The sequence below is a fragment of the Apis cerana genome, linkage group LG8, assembly GCF_029169275.1.
Source record: "Apis cerana isolate GH-2021 linkage group LG8, AcerK_1.0, whole genome shotgun sequence".
In the NCBI taxonomy this organism is placed as follows: Eukaryota; Metazoa; Arthropoda; class Insecta; order Hymenoptera; family Apidae; genus Apis; species Apis cerana.
Genome location: NC_083859.1, coordinates 5,473,687 through 5,490,790, shown reverse-complemented (window position 1 = coordinate 5,490,790; position 17,104 = coordinate 5,473,687). Strand labels below are relative to the sequence as shown.

At 40.8% G+C, this 17,104-nt stretch overlaps 1 protein-coding gene across 2 annotated transcripts in view; it reads left to right on the top strand.

The window, feature by feature from the left end:
- Nucleotides 1–2,095: 2,095 nt before the first annotated feature.
- Nucleotides 2,096–17,104, top strand: part of LOC107995327 (protein artichoke-like) — a 193,426-nt gene continuing 178,417 nt past the window's right edge. For both annotated transcript variants that reach the window (XM_062078228.1, XM_062078231.1), the window contains exon 1: nt 2,096–2,377. The gene's annotated coding sequence lies outside the window, so the exon portion shown is untranslated. The remainder of the gene's footprint in view (nt 2,378–17,104) is intronic.

Here is a 17,104-nt window from a genome sequence, read left to right as displayed (position 1 = left end):
GGCTTCGATTCAGATTACCCGTTTCCGACCTCGAGGATACATACCATCAATGGGGAAATTATTACCCACGGTGAACGCACGATTATTAAACGACGATTATGCGGTTGAGAATCTATCTCTCAGATTCTCAGGCTCCCTTAACTCGAAAATGATTGAAATATTCGTTCAAATATATGTATATATACACTCTCGTGGAAGGGACGAAACGAGACTGTCTCGTTTTAAGCAATAATTCTGATGGGCAAGGGGTGAGGGAAGGGATGAATATCGTTTTTAAACGAGAAATTCTTTCTTTATTTCGTGACGATACATGTTTTGTGTCCATAAAATAAAAAAAAGAGAGAGAAGAAAGGAAAATGAAGAAGAGAAGGGAGGAGGAAAATCTACGTCACGTGTACCTCGTGACGTGTTTTGTCTCTGTACTGTAGCAGCCGCATCATCGACCAACGAAATGCAGCTCGACCCTCATCGGTCTACGTCGCGTACACGATGAACAAAAGCGTGAAACGAAACTTTCTGCTCGCGTATCACACTTGACCGCATTTCTCGATACATGCAACGTATCTCTCAAGACCGACGCGACGAATAACTATCACGTAGCAACAATTCCCTTCCCTCGGATGCTCGTCCGTCGATGGAAGGCTGCGTACAATGTATGAAATATTTATTCGTTATAAACTCAAAAGTTTCATCTTTGCGGCGATCATTGCGAGAGAACGAACAGTTAATAAAAGACAAAGAAGGATTGAGGATTGAAGAGTTTGAACAGATTTGTTGTCTTATTTCGGTTTAACTTTATTCGCTTCGGGAGAATTTCAAGGGAGATTTCTTCCACTCACGGAGAAAATAACACCTGAATAATACAAAGCGAATAATTACCCATAATTCAAAGGGTATTTTCCCAGATCAAATATTTCCGATTCGTTTTATTTTTAATTATAAGATAAAATTAACGTGAATTTAAAACATTTTTTTTACGATTACGAAACTTTATTTATACTTCGCATCGTGACAAGAGAGACAAATTGCAACGCGAATTTATAAAACTTTGAATTTTTATCTTTTATAAAGATCGTAAATAGAAGATTATAAATAAAAATTTGTCGTCAAAACCCACTCAGGAAACGGAGAAAACCGTGCCGTTTAATTTCCCCTTTGTTTCATCCCGATATCTCAAATAGTTCTCGAGATATAAGGACTCGAAGTAAATGAAACGGAGCGTTGAAGTTATGAATGAACTCGCGACTCACTGACCGATATTATTTCCCGGAAATGCGTACTACGTTCTTCCAGGAATCGCGTCTGTCACACGTCTGCAGTTTGGGATAGGTCAGTGAGGCGAGGCGCGAGCGAGAGATCTGAGTAAACGATAAGGACGGAGATAGTCGATGATTAAAAAATTACCCTTCTCTTTACACGACGATATCTCGGGAACCGGAAGTCGTATCAGAATAAATCAAAAAGCGTTTTAAAGAGCAAGATTCCGCGCTTCTAACGATCGCTCGCCCGTTGATTAAAAGTTATTATCCTCGGAGTTATAGCGATTCCAATTTTCTCTACTTTTAATAGAGTTTCAATAGCTAGATTCCTTGCTCGAAGTAAGCTGGATCTTTGTATACACGTATCAATTACGCGTTCCCTAAGGAAAGACAATCTTCCAAATATCACGATCTTCTGTACGAAATAAACCACGTCGTTGGACTCGCACCACATTCCAAGCTTTAAACCTTATATTCGTTTACTTTCGATACTGTAATCATCGTTTTTTAATCATCGTCATTGACGAAGAATCAAAAGTTGAAAACGCCCCTACCTTTAACCCTACACTCTCTTGGAAAAATTAATTTTTACGAACGACCAGAAATAGCCGAACTGATCCCAACTGGTTTGACGAGAGAGAGAGGGAGAAAGAGATAGTCTCTCGAGCGTATGCGAACAAATACACCGTGTGACAACACGCCTCGTATGTTTTCGTTCACGCGACATTCCCGTAACGGTGTCCAAGGTGTCGTGTCGCTACATCGTCGTCCCCGTCCCTGCTCTACCTTTCGACTGCGCAAAGCAATTGCGCGTTGTAAGCACGAGTCGCGTGGTCGAACTTGAGAGTTAGTCGTCGTCACGGCCACGGATCGCATAGATACTCTCATTGCCAGGTGAACCAGGTAGCCCGATCCGATCGAATTGACCGATTGATACCGGGAACGGGGCGATTGTTGGCGCGCTCTGGGACATTGTGGTAATAAATGTGGTGAGCTGACGTGTGGTGCGGATTTCTCATTCAGTTTCTCGCGCCTCGACTGTGATCTACGCGATTTAAGAGGGATTTCGTCCTTGTTCGGAATTTCCGGATCGAGGGAAAAGCTACGCTTCGATAAAGGTAAGTACGTATTTGTTGCGCGTCGTAGAATGGGTTTTTCTCCCTTCTTTGGGAGGGGAGGGAAAATGGAGGGGGTAAAGGAGGGGTGGACATCGTCTCGATTCGGGAAAAGATTCGATTCTCTGTTTCGTGGAGATTTTGAAGTTTCTCGTTTGACGTGGTATTTAATTAAAGATCACTTTTCGATGAAAGATTTCCGTTCTGCTGAGAGTTTAGGAAGGTGATGAGAGGATTCAATTTACGTAACAAAAGGGCCGTCGTTTACGAGTTTCTAAAGCGATTTTCTAATGAGAATTGTTCGCTTCTCTTTGTCCCCCGTCGTTGCTCCAAGTGCTATCGCGAGTACTCGACGATAAATTAATCTCTCTTGTAAGATTTGTTTTATTTGAAATTACATAGTTACTCGATTCAAACAACAAGATGTGAAATGACGTGCTGTTTCTCCAGTGAATAATCGAGACGATGTTTAGGTGAAGTTGTGCGTAATCTTGACACACAACTGTAATTATAATTACGCGGTTCAATTCAATTTCGACTCTTTCTCGATCGATTATTTAAAAGTCGTTGTATTAGAGTCGATTGCCGATCGAATCAATTTGTAAATTATTTATCGTCTTACGATGTTTAATTACAACATCGTTAATGGCATTTAAATCGAGCTATTTTTAATCGGGTCACACAAGTTTTGATTGACTTTAAGTCGTTCGAAGTCGTTACCCTCGTAAACTGAATTTCAATTAAAATTGAAACGAGTCGAAGTCAGTGACGAGTAAGTTAGTTAATATAACATCTTTATATTCCAAATATATAGTACGTATTCAACATAATTCCTTAATTAATAATAAATATATTTCCCTTTTCCGACAATGTAAAAAACTCAAACTCTTTAAATTCAATTCCATCTTCTTTGCAAAAGAATAAAATCATTTATTGAAATCATGCTTGAAATAAATTCATAATAAATTACGTATTAACCTGAATTTAAGCTCGACACTTTTTCGAAATGAATATTGCACAGACGCAAATATTTCGGCTTAAAGAATCGACTGACTCGCACCTGCGTTTTCCAGCACTTTTCGAGCGTTGAGTACACACGTATTTTATTCCTCTTACGAAAAAACATTCGCGCACACTTTGCTTAAAAAGCACGATCTCAAATACGCTCATCCTTCGATTTACGGGAGCCATTCGTCCCATGGTTCTTTTCCTTCGCGAACACGACGAAAATGGAATCTGTCAAAATTCGAGATGAAAACCTTGATGAAGATTCTTCCTTTTACCGATGTAATTTAAGGATAGCGCGAGAGATAATAGGAATAAGGGCGAAATCTTCTCGATTTCGAAATTTTCCGGGCCAATCCGCGACGCGTTGTTCCTCGACGTGTGTTTGACGTGATTTCATACCGCGCTCTATAACCGCCTCCTCTACTGTCACCTCGCGTTAAACCCTCGGGAACGTCCTGTGTAACGTCGTCGCGTTGTCGCTTGGGATTCCGGGGATATACGTAGCGAGATGTGTAATGGAAATATGCGAGGAGAAAACGTCGAGGCAGAAGTGGAGAAAAGGGGTTGACGCATAACCGAGAGAAGGATAAAGATTGATGGATCGACGTGGGTGTGGATATAAGAATCGTCTGGGCAAATAAAGCTGTGAATCAGATTTGGAGGGTGTTATAGGTGAATCAGGTATGCTGATTTTCGTGAAGATTTTTAATGAATTAATCAAAGGAAGGGGAGGAATGGATGGGTTATTTCGCGCGTGGGAATGTTGTTTGGAGAAAGACAACGCGTTGAAACTATTGAAAAAGTAGAGATGGAGAAAGGAGGAAGGAGAGATCGTTCGTGTTGGAAAATAAGAAAGAGTCATGGAAAGTTGTGTGTCTCCGATACTAGGTCGAAATTTTTACTTAATCTCCAGTACGTCTCGATATTTAAGATTAACGTGGCTATCCCGCGCTATATATATTGTAAATTAAATTAAATAAACGCATTATTCGAAACAAATGTGGATTAATCAAATAAGAGATATCGGAGAGAGATGGAAAGAAAATTGGAGGGTAAACAAAGGAAACGAGTAATGGATTTAAAGTGCGTGAAAGTGCGAGAAACACGGTTGGGCAGCCGTGTGACAAATACGCATAAGTGACGGATGGAAAATTGGAAAAATGAATGGAAAGAGCAAAAAAAAAAAAAAAATCAGTGGAACTTGAATGCTGGAACAAAAGATTCAACGAGTATGCAAATGAGAAACACCGCGATGATTCTCTATAGGAAATCTCATTCTACCATTGACAATACCTATTAACGGGGAATACTACCCGTTCCGCTTTCGAATTACGAAACTTCCGACAATTCGCTTTGTCTTCGTCCACCGGCTCGTGATTAAGGTGTATACGAGAGGTGGCGTGCAATTTCGAGAACAATCATCAGATTTAACATAGCTCGTGGAGGAAGCCGGTGAATATTACATTCATTATTTTTTTTCTTCTCTCTCTCTCACTCTCTCTTTCACTCACTCACTCGATAGTCGCGCGATTCGGTGGCAATAATTGGAGCACGTTGTTCCCCGAAATCACCTTCCTGCCCCAAGCAATTTCGTTATTAATGAAAGTAATTAGAACTTCTTGCTTCGTCACGTTTCGACGTTATAAATATTTCAATTTTACTCCCGGAGGAGGAAGAGAGAGAGAGAGAAAAAAGGGGGGGAGAAAGGATGATCAATTAAATTAATTTTTCAAGCGTTGGAACGAAGACGTCGTTAACGATTTTTCTCTCGATCATCTCATAAACGAAAATCAATTTACACTCGTAGAATGATCGCGCACGATGTCTTAATACACCTTGAGACCAGTCACCGACACGACACGCTCGTGTGGAAAACGAGGTGTCGGAGAAATCGATTTCCCTGTTTAAAGAGCCGACGAGATGAAATATTAACTCGAAATCCGAATTGTTTGACGACTGAAATTGTAATCGTTAAGCGTAAGTGTAAGGGCCATCAGAGTTTCTGTTTGAATAATCTGGGACGAGAAAGTACGTTCTTTTTTTTTTAAATATTCACGCGTAATGGCGATTCTCCGCGACAGTTATTATATTCTTGTTAAACTTGAACGAATATTTTCGTATGCAAACGAAACGTCATGACACTAATTAATGGGAGGAGAGAGAAGAATGGAGAAGTTACGTGTGATAAAATTAGAGAATTAATTTTTCAAACAATTTTTCAAATAATTTGTTCAACGTGTATCGAAGGAATAGTTTTTCAAAAAACCTTGAATATCGAAATTTGTAAATAAAAATTGGTCAATCGTCGTTTAAGACTAAAATAAACGAAGAATAATAACGGATAATTCATAATAAAAAACATTCCATCAAAGGTCGTTTCCTTCCTCTCGTTTCCTCAATTTTTGGATGAATTGGAACGTTAATTTATTTATCCTCGATATTCATCATCGCGATATGCATCCCAATGCAGCTTAAAAAAAAAAGAAGGAAAATTTTAAACGAAACGGGGATAATTCGAACGATGTCATCCTCGTCTCGATCGAAAATCGACGCGATCGAAATGTTCGAAGGTAGGAAGAAACATGGAAAGATATATCCGGAGAGGATCCATCGGAATATCTAATTAGACGCGATCTATTCTTGACACAGTTCGTTAACTCGACACTCGTTAAGTCAACGTGCATTCTAACGAAGTAATTACTCGATCCAGGGGCTGCTTTCTTAAGCAGCGGAGTGTCGCCAACGCGCGCAGCCCCGGCGAGTGGCGTCATTAAAAAAACATAGGCCGATATTTCTCGTTTATTTAGGGTGGGGAGGGTGGGAGGGAGCTTTAACGAGGGAAAAATCGTGTGAATGGGGCCCGATGCGCGCCCGCGTCCAGACGGCGCGAGATATGTTCCGAGGGAAAGCGGAAGTGGCGCGCTGAGTAGCGAGTTTTGGATAATTGGGAGCGCGGCGCGGAACTGAAAATCCGCTTTTCGACGCGACAATTATCGAAGAAGGATGGGGAAGCGTGGAAAAAAATTCGATCGCGATTTACGCTCGTCCGATTTATACGATCGAATTTCAAGGTAACGAGTATCGAGGATTTTTAATTCTAGGATCAGCCACCATTCCTTTTTTCTTTTGTGCGAAAAAGAATTAAGGATTTTTCTACACCATCCCTGAAAAGAAAATCGTACAAGTTTAAATCGATATTGGTAAATGTTGAATGAATCGTACGCGTGTTATATTTGATAAGATGAAATAAGAATTGATACGATCGAATGAATTTCTAATTACGAGTTGAATCTGCGGGATTAGTAATTGTAATTGTGTCTGGAAAGTTGAGTTCAGGTGGGGAGGACAAACGGCAGGAACGACAGAGGGAGGACGATACGGTTTCAACACCGTATAAGAATTTTCTCAATTTTATCCTCTCACACCGAGGGTCATCCCGGCAAAGTTACGCGGAATCCGAATTTCAAATCGATGAGGCGCGCGCTGTTCCATGGACCGCGGTCTCATGAATTTATTCAAGGTGGCTTATAAGAGTTTCTTGGAAACAGAGAAATTTCGCTTTTCGACAAGGGTAGCGGTGGTTACAGCGCCGTGTAAATGGGAATCTTGGTGTAGCTCGTGAGGTTGCCAGCGGAACGTTCTCTCGAACGACCCGAAAAATAGCCCTAGATGCTAAAGAAACAGAGTGGAGGCGCGAAATGGATGATTTGCGGCCGCTATTGTGAAACAGAATGGTGAAAACATGCTGTCGAAATTTATTATATCTTTGCTCCACAAACGTCGATTATTCTTCATCTATTTTCTCAGCGTTTTTTGAAACAAAGGTCGACCAATTTTTTTATTTACGAACTTGAACATTCGAGATCTCTGGAAGAACTATTTCCTCGCTTCTCAATTTTCAAATTGTTTTTGAAAATTCTTCCCCAAAATCCCTCTCTCCTCCTTTCCTCTTGTCTACTCGTCGAGTTAGCTGTGTGTGCGCGCAATCGTCGGAAAGATTCCCCTCGCAATCGTGCCGATTTCCATCAGAGCAATCGACATAGACGCCAACGCCACTTTGCACCACCACCATGAATAATAGACTCGGAAACCATTTCTCGCGTGGCCGTGAGAAAATAAAAGAGGCGGGCGAGCGAGGGGGATGGGAGGAGTTGCGCCTTTCGACGAGGCGTCTGGGAAATCTCGGTGAATTTCTCGAAATGCGTGCACGCCGCCATTCCCTCTTTCAATTTCTTCCTTTCTTCTCCCTTGCTCCCCCTCTTCTTTTACGCGCGTAATTCGATCCACGGAGCCGGGCGCGTGAATCGATGGTGGTCGAAAAAAAGGGAAAGAAAGGGGAAGAAAGAGAGCGAACCGGCCAATTCGAAGCGAAGGTTAACGTACTCGAACGAACGAACAAACGACTCTGGCAATGGATTACTCTAGCTGGATTTCTCGTTGGACCGGCCGTGATAGCGTAGCACGGAAATGGGAAAACTTTTAAGGCGAATCGAAACACAAAGTGCTACCTGGATTCCGTGCGGCTTACGCAGCGGGCGAACACGCTCTTTCGAGCCGCCATTTCGATTGGTAAATCCCCTCGATCGAACTACAACGAAACTCGGATGGCATGGCTGACTGAAGGGATCGTGTGACAGTCCAGTTCGTCCCGGCGACCGACCAGGATACTACCACCCCTTCGTGAATATGCAATTCGAATTACGCTATTCTCTCTTTCCTCTCTTTATATCTTCGCTACACACAAATCCTAAGAGTGTGTATTACGTTCTTCCTTTTTTCAAACGAGTTACGTGCAATATCTCGTCGAGAATATCGCGAAGAGGAATTAAAATTTGTCCAAATTGATAAATTGGAAGCTGATTGAAAGAAAATTGAAACTTTTTTAAATCCTTTTACGCCTCGTTTGAAGAGATTCTAATTGTTCGCGTTTAATCTTCGCGATAAATATATTCTTGGCTCGTTGTTCTAGGGGCCCAGAGTATCGATACTGTTATCGACGAACGGTCATTCTCGTTTATCCGTTAAAAAAGAAGAAAAAGAAGGAAAGGAGACGAGGAAAAGAATCGTCAGTGTCGCGATTTTTGCAAAGCAAATGTATCAATAGATATTTCCCCGGCGTATTTATCGAAGTCACGACGCAACTGTAAGTACCAATGTGTATGAATAATGGAAGCTGGATGATCCATATTGAGAATCCATGAATAATGGAGAAGAGTGTAACTCGATTAAAAACTTTAAACCTAGGAAACAAGGCCGAGAAGTTCGGGTAACAAGCGGTAAACGAAATAATATATTCACGGGGAAGATACGCGGCCGGTAATTAACGAGAACACCCTCTCGAACACCACTTAACGTTAACATTCGCACCCTCGAAATCTAGAACTCTTCTTCGTCACATCTACCCACCCCTTTCGTCACAGCAATTTCAACGGCGAGTAATAGACTCGCTTAATCTACTTGCCCGGCTATAAATGTTTTATTTCACTCTGTCGGTGGCTCGTTTCACTTGTCCGACCACGCGTGTCCCCGTTCCACTTCAGAAAGTCTATCTTACTCTCCGTCTGCCCGAATCTATCCCACTTATCGTCACTTTTACTCCACTTGTCTCGCAACGATCCATATCTCATATCTGTCCAATCTAACCACAATTATTCCGTATGTTCTAGATTTAATTTCTCGTTCGCGGGAGAGATGGAGTTTCAGTCCGCCGATATTTATCCAGGTGGATAAAGTAGACGCGTCTTGGTGATAAATAGAAAGTCGATGGAATAAATAACCGGCTGTATATAGAAGCGGCTTCTCTAAAAATATCGATTCGAGGGAAGGAGCGAGGGAAAGGGAGAGAAGGGTTCTCGCAACGAGGGAAAAGTTTCCATGGAGCGAGCCGTTCTCATTATCTTCCAGGCCAGGCACGAAGACATTATTACGCGTATTTTATGTATTTTAACGAACGCGTGGTAGCACACGATGTGACGGCGGCCTGTGGATCCCTCCAGCCCCATGGATTTATTTCGCGAGAGGGAATCAAAGATCTCCAGTTTTATTTTCCCCAACTCTGTGAAACTCGTTGTCTTATTTCTTTCTTTCTTTCTTTCTTTTTTGCGTATGCGTGCGCTTTGAAATCATATCGCGCGATTTTTCCTCTCTTTCTCTCTCTATCTCTTCCTCTCTCTCTCTCTCTCTTTCTCTCTGGTGGCTCTGTATCGATGCATGGAATGCAATTAGGATCTTTGAGGGATCCAAGCCTGTCGATTTCGTTCCCGTTACGAGCCAGCTTGTATGCACCGATTGGGACGAGGCTCGCGGTGATCTGGACATCAAAGGAAATTCGGAAGAGATATAGAAATGAAAAGTTTTATACGGCCGTGTGCCCGAAACATCGGGCAGATGGAATTTCGGGGTCGTTTTGCGTTCGTCCCGACGCTTTTTCGAGCCACTCGCTTCAACGACAAATTTCTCCCTTCCCAACGCTTCGACATAGTTGTTCTCTCTCCATTTTTTCTTTCTTCCTTTCTTTCTTTCTCTTTCGAATACGAACGAAATTGTTAATGGGTTCGGTGGCCGTCGGGTTAAACCCGAATCGAACGTCACTGGCAATTTCATAGTTGGCGTAGTTGGCCGACGAATTCGATTTCGAACGGTGTTTCACGGCCGACAAACGTTTCGAAAAACCTACTTTCGATCCACCTTTTTTCTTTCCCACGCGTTCGGAAATGGCGCGTTTTCGAATCAAATGTTTCCTTTTTAACGATCCGGAAACGATCTTTTTGATTATTCTTCATCGAATACATTTTAATTCGAGCAGTCACGAACGATAATAACATTCATATTTAATAGTTTAGTTGATTAATATCGTCTTTCAATTTATTATTATTTGACAATGAACTATGTGTAAAATAAGAATAAATTGAAAGTCGATATCCATTGTTGTCTGATCGCCAGGAGAAAGGTGTTGGAAGGAAATGAAAATACCATTGCAAAACGGATCGTGAATAATATTTCCATCAACCATATGATTACATAGTTGGTGGCCACATATTGTTGATTGTCAAATATCACGGGAAATACAAGTGAATTGAAAATCGATATTCATTGTTATTTGGTTCACGAGAAAGACGGAGAGAATGAAAACACGGTTAGTCGAAAAACGGACTCTGTAGCAAAATAATATTTCGAGCCACAAGATGTAGAGATCCATAGACGATCTATTCGGAGCAAACACGTTTTACAAGGAATATCTCACATTTGGAAGATCGAGCACGGATCGTGAAACAAATTTTCGCACCCGTATATTCAATTTCTCTTTCATTCATCATGTCCATCCAAAAATATACGACAGGCGTCGCATTACTTCTCTACTCCCGATTGAGAAACGCGGGGATAAAACGAAATATCGCACAAGGCTACGATCTTTTAATTTTAACAAACGAAATTGTCACGTTTCTTGAAAGCAAATCCACCTCCGTTCTTCTACTACTAATTCTTAAAATAAAAAAAAAAAGAAGAAACGAAAACAAGAGGTATTCCCCGAGAAAATCAATTTAACACGGACCATAAATAAAATGAAATATTTTAAAAACGCGGAAAGTAATTAAAAACGAACAACCGATTCTGATATACTCTTACGGGGAATAATTGAATAATACCAGACCGAGGGAAATTCCGATTACACGCATTCAGAATACGCCCTAATACGCGATTATTCCGTTTGGTAAAGTAGTAATACGAGCGAGATCCAAGCCCCGAGTGATTCGAATTTACACGAGAGTGAATATAAAGTAACCGAGGATGGATAAAAATAAAAGGCAGCGCCCGGTGGGCGTTGAAACTTGATGCGCGCGCGCGCGTGTGTGTGCACGCGTGCGTATTCGTGCCTTTTTTGCACGCGTAAATAGCGGCGTGCGCTCTCGAGCCGCGCTTCATCTCTGGCTAACCCGGCGATGCATTGTTTTTTGCAGGGAGGAGAAAAATGGTTTATGCTCGACGGCGAAACGGCCGGCTAAGCTTCCCCCCCTCCCCCTTTCGAACGACACACTTTTTCCCGCCTGAATTATGCACGCGGACACGGGACGAAATCCGACACTCTTTTCACACATGGATCGAAAGCACGAAATCGTTTCGCGCGTAACGATCCTTCTCGCGTTCAACGCGTCTACGGTTACGGATCGAATAGACGCCTCATTTCTCTATTTACACGGGAATTTTATCGTCGATGGTTCGATGAATGTAAAAAAAAGAAAAAATAAAAATAAAGAGGAGGTTTCGATTCCTGGAATGATTGTTTTACGAGTATTCGAAAGTTGAAAGATATTTGTGTGGAATAAAGATGGAAAGAAATTAATGAAAAATTCTCGGTGGAGGATTTTAAAAATATTTCTTCTTCTAAATGTTTTTGAACGAACCATTACGATTACGACAATTTGATAACTTGTAAATTTCCTTGTAATCGTTCCAGAGGCATGAATATTCGATTCGATTTATGCAAGTTTACACGTCGAGTGTATTATCCTGTTATTCTGATTATAATATTGAATGTAAAATGTGATGAGGCAATTTTCACTCGTACTCTGATGTTAGATGTAAAGAAAAAGAGCCACGAGCATCCATGATCTTTGATGATAAAGAAAATTTGCATATTCGTGTTTCTTGCGTATATATAAGCAACAACGGAAATAAGGAAACAGAACAGGAAAATAGCATAGTATCAAGAAAGACGAACTGACGTTTGCTTCATCTTTCAAAAGTTCCTGATAATCCTGATAATTTCAACACAATCGATTTTTCTTAATTGTTGGAGCAAAAAATTGTGGAAAATCTTCAAGAGGGAATAATTAACGCAACATTCGATGAAATGAAACGCAAAGAGTTCATTTGCCAATAATGGGGCACACCGAAAGATTAAATTTTAAGAAGATGAAAGTGCATTTCATCGAACTTTCGATATCGATTACGCATTCAATCCCAGCAAACGGGAAGACCGTCGGCCATTAACGCAAATTTAATTATTCGAAGAATAATTAGCTTATACAGCTCGGACCGAGGAACGTAATTTTCACGAACGTCCTATCTGCTGGAAGACAGAAACACGAATTGCAATTTTGACGCGTATTCGAGTCCATAATTCTCGAAAAATTGTCTCCGTATATCAGTATTATGCAAAAGATGCTGTTCCAGGGTGATAACTTTTCATCGTTTAAAGATCGTTCCCCGCCGCGTGGTTGGCCGCCATCCAGATTGCTCCTTAAACGAGACGTTTCTTACAACGAGTCCACCCATTGAGACCCAAGTACCCTCTTGATTTTTCGTGATATGTTCGCGGAACTCGATCCACATGTACCAAAAATCGAGCATTTGTATATTCTAATATGATTGATAATTGTAAAATTAATTTAATTGAGAGGAGGAAGAGAGGAGAAATCAGTGAGATATCAATTTGGATAAAAGTTTTAGAAAAAATTTTAAAATTAATGTAAAAAGGTTTCCGTGTATTCGAGCGTTGATATCAAAATTAAAAGTAGAACGCGGTATAAAAATCAATGCTCTGGTCCCGTTTTATACGCAAGCAAACAAGAAATACAAACAATCTAAAAGCACGAGTAAACAAGTAAAAAATATAAAAAATTGATTCGTAATATATATATATATATATATTGGTAAAACTAATAATTGTTTACTTTTCAAAATCAATTTTGAAAGTTTATCAGATACGCATAAACTTGATTAATTTCTGCCTAGGTACAATTGAATAATCAGTAGAGTGCTATCGAATTGGAACATGCTGACCAGTGAATTCGTTGAATAATCAAAAGTTAATCCAATATAATCCAGTATATAATAGCATAATCCAATAACGTATTCGATATAAGTAGAATAGTCAACGAACGATCAGACACATTTTATTTTAAATTTATCCCTCAATCTCGCAAATTGGAATAATTATTTATCGATTATCTAATCCAACTGGGAGTAAACTCAGGTGTTCATTAAAAATGTCTTATGAAAGTGCAGACATGTAACAGAAATTCTAATTTTGACCATAGTTTGTAATTTTCGTTCAATCAATAGGAGATCACATTTATACGAAACATTGTCTCTCTTCTGCACAATAGATGTCGAATATTGCAAATTTGAAATTTTGCAAAAAGATTATATCACAAAATTACGATTCAAATAATATTCGATTTCATCTAGGATTCATCTAATATTAAAATTTCCTTTATTGTAAACGTAATAATTCCTAAATCATCATAGCTTGGTCGAATTCCGAAATTTTATTTCCACCACGAAAAATTCATCTCTAAAATTCATCGTTTCGAATCACAATTTCAATCCGACCAGACGCCTATTCAACCTAACGAACGAACGTACCATTCGATAAACCATTAAATAAACTACATTATTGATAAACCATCATCGAGTAAATCGTTTCATCCGAGCAACGGTTAGAGGCAAAGCAATCACGTGGCTCCCGTAAGGCACCCCCCGTTTCGTTTCATCGAACAATCTCCATTACGATCAACCGTTCCGATTTGCGTAACGTGTAACGTAAGACGATTGCCCCTTCTTTTCTTCCTCTTCTCCTTCTTCCTTTCTCTCGCGCGAAAAAAGCGTCCCGACGCTCGATCAGGAAGCTGATCGCGCGTGTCGAAGGGCGTTTGTCAACTCGTGGAAACGGCCCAGCACACCCTCGAATCCTGGTTTAAAGCGGACTCGGTGACAGAGCCATCAGCGGCTCGTCCCCCTCTGCAAAGATAGATCGAAACATCGAGAGAGAGGGGATGATCGATCGATCGAGAATTTTTTTTTTCTCTCTTTCTTTCTTTCTTCATGACACGCGGTTAGTCGAAGATTGGAAAATTGGAATCGAAGATGCGAGCATCGGCTTAAACAACGATTCGAGTAATGGGTGTCTCGATACACGGTTCGGTTAACGAACGTTCGATCAAGTCTGTCGTGATGGAAACAAAGCTTTGAAAGGGACCGCTCGATGCGACCTTCTCGATGCTTTGGGGATAGTCCCTTTGTGAGAGGGGTGAATACCGCGCACGACGCGCTGATTGCGTCATTGTTTTCCACGATCGAGTTATCGGTCCCCGGTTTTTGGAACCTGCCCCCTCTACCCTCTTTTTTTTCGATTTCTCTTTTTTTTGGAGGGGGAAGCTTCGAAAAATTAAAGGTGTTTGAAGGCATTGACGCTTTCATTCGCCCCTTTCATCGGGATCGACGCGTCAAAGAGTTAAACTACCCTTTGTCGCGAATTTTCGACGGGCAACAACGGGTCGGACGAGGCCTGAAAGGAAATTTAATATAAGATTGCGATTACTTGCTGCGGTGTCGGGGATGGAATAGACATAATGTAATTTCCTCGTGTCGCGAAAAGGGAAATCGATGAATGAGAATGTGAGGAGGGATTTTGAGGGAGGAGGAAGAATTAAGATGCATCTTACTCTGAAAATAATACCGTAGAAGTTTATTGGAAGAATCTAAGAAAACTGGTTAATAATAGTAACAATGAACCGACGAGTCACTTTACCAATGTAAATAAAATCGAAATAAAAATTGCAATTGTTTGCGGGGAAAATAAAACATTCGAGAGCTATTAAAAGATATTAAAAAAAAAAAAAAAATTAGGATACGCGAGACTGGGATTAAATTCGTTTTTATTTGCAATTTGCTTCCGCCCTGAGTTCCCATCCCCTGTGTGCGACGTGATAACTTTTGCGGTTGCACGTCCAGTCGGGGTCACGAGCAGCCGGAAGTTGGCAAGCTCCTTTAAACAGCTTGTGGCCACTTAGAGAGGCGATGTCCTCTGTATTGCCGGTGAATTCGGGGTGAATGGGGGTGTTCACCTCGCTTTTCGTGGACACTATTAAGAAATGATCGTTGTCTCGTGCCGCAAGAATTCCAATTAACTTGGTAGTGTGACGACAGATCCGGCGAAGGAAACTTTTCGTCGAATCTCGAAACGTTAAACGTTCAAAACATCCTTTACATTTCATCGACGAGAATCGTTCGATAAATGATTTTCTCAATTTTATCCTTTTTAATATTCGCTCGAAGAATCGTATAATAAAACTTATACATCGAGAAGAAAAAAAGTATCGTCTTTCTTCGCACTTGTTGGTGATAAATTTTACTGTGTTGAATTGGGGATTAAAATTTTTGATTCGAGAAAATTATCTACATTAAACAAATTAAATTTTTCTCGAAGATATATTTTAGATTCTTTCAAGATGGAATATCCTCTACTTTTCAGATATATATCTTTAATTCCATCAAAAATTTAGGAACATTCGAATATTAATTGACTGTAATACTATAGTCGTTGATATAACATGCTGTTCGATTTGTAATTAAAAGAACGATTTAAGGATTGAAAAAAAGATCAAAATATTTTTCATTCTTCGTGCATCTTCGAAAGATATTATCCGAGTATAAGCATGCATCGAAATATCACGAATGCAAAAAAATAAAGAATATCCTTCCATCGTGATCGTGTTTATAACAACTTTGATTTTAAAAATCTCAAGCGTTTTCCTGTGTTTTTGGAAGGAGGGGGACTCATTGTATTCCAAATAATCGTTAATAATTCTTGCTCTAATTCCACCGAGACGTTAAAATCGTGAAATTAACGCGCGATCCTTAGGGACCCGAGGTTGTTCAAGCTAAGGGATTCACTTTCAAGCTCTTTGAAAATCTAGTTTCATGCAAGATTCAAGTCGCCCGGTCTCATTTTCTATGCCTTCTAGGTAAATTTCTAGCCGGGAATTCGCCTCACTCAAGGCGATCAGGTTTCACGTTTCATCAGATTCGTAGCAACTTTCTTTCGAAGGAAAAGATTCATCTTCGATATCTGAAACTTTGTCCTCCTCCCTTCCTCCTCTCCCCTTTCTTCAGTTTCAGAATTTTCCCCTCTTCAGAAGATTCCCGACACGCGCCTCGCCCGCGAGGGAAACGAATCCGAACAAATTCGCCGCGATTCGACCGAACGAAATCTTCCCCACACGAGATTTCTGCATTTTTATGAATCGGGATTCTCCCCCACCTGTTCTCCTTTCGAAATCTCTTGTTTCGTATCTTTTCATTCTAAACTTCTTCGCCTCGGATTCTTCATATCTTGTCGAAATAACCCCGCTTTTATTATGTAATTTTCGTCCAATCTATTCGTCCAGTTATCGAAAAGTTTGCTCGATAAATTTAACGTCGCTCGAGCTGTATCACACAATGGACAATCCGTTAAGAGGACACTACGTAATAACCGTACCTTTGGCGCCAAAAATTTGCACGGAGAAGAAACGTTGGAATCAAAACTTCAGATGTTGCAAGCCGGATATGTTGCGAGGACCAAAACGTCCGCCCAACGCGAGGGCGAGTTTGGAAAACTCGCGGCGCCGTGATTAGAACGCTCGAGAATATTGCATATAAGCCCGAGTGAAAATGCTCGTAACTGAAGATATGCATCACCGAGTCGGTGGAGTGCGTACTCCATCGGTCTGAAAGCTGGTGCTGCTGCGAGAGCCCTCTCGACCGAAGGCAGAGCGGCCCTTCGAAACTTTTGCGAGCACGTAGTACGTCGACTCGCGTACGTCGTGGATCGAGGGATTCCTCTCTCTCTTCCTCGCTCACTCTCTGTCGAGGGATATCTCTCGGCCGTCTCATCGTCCATCCGTTTCGATGGCCGAAATGAAATAAAATTTTACGCTCGTTTAATGAAGTGACGGC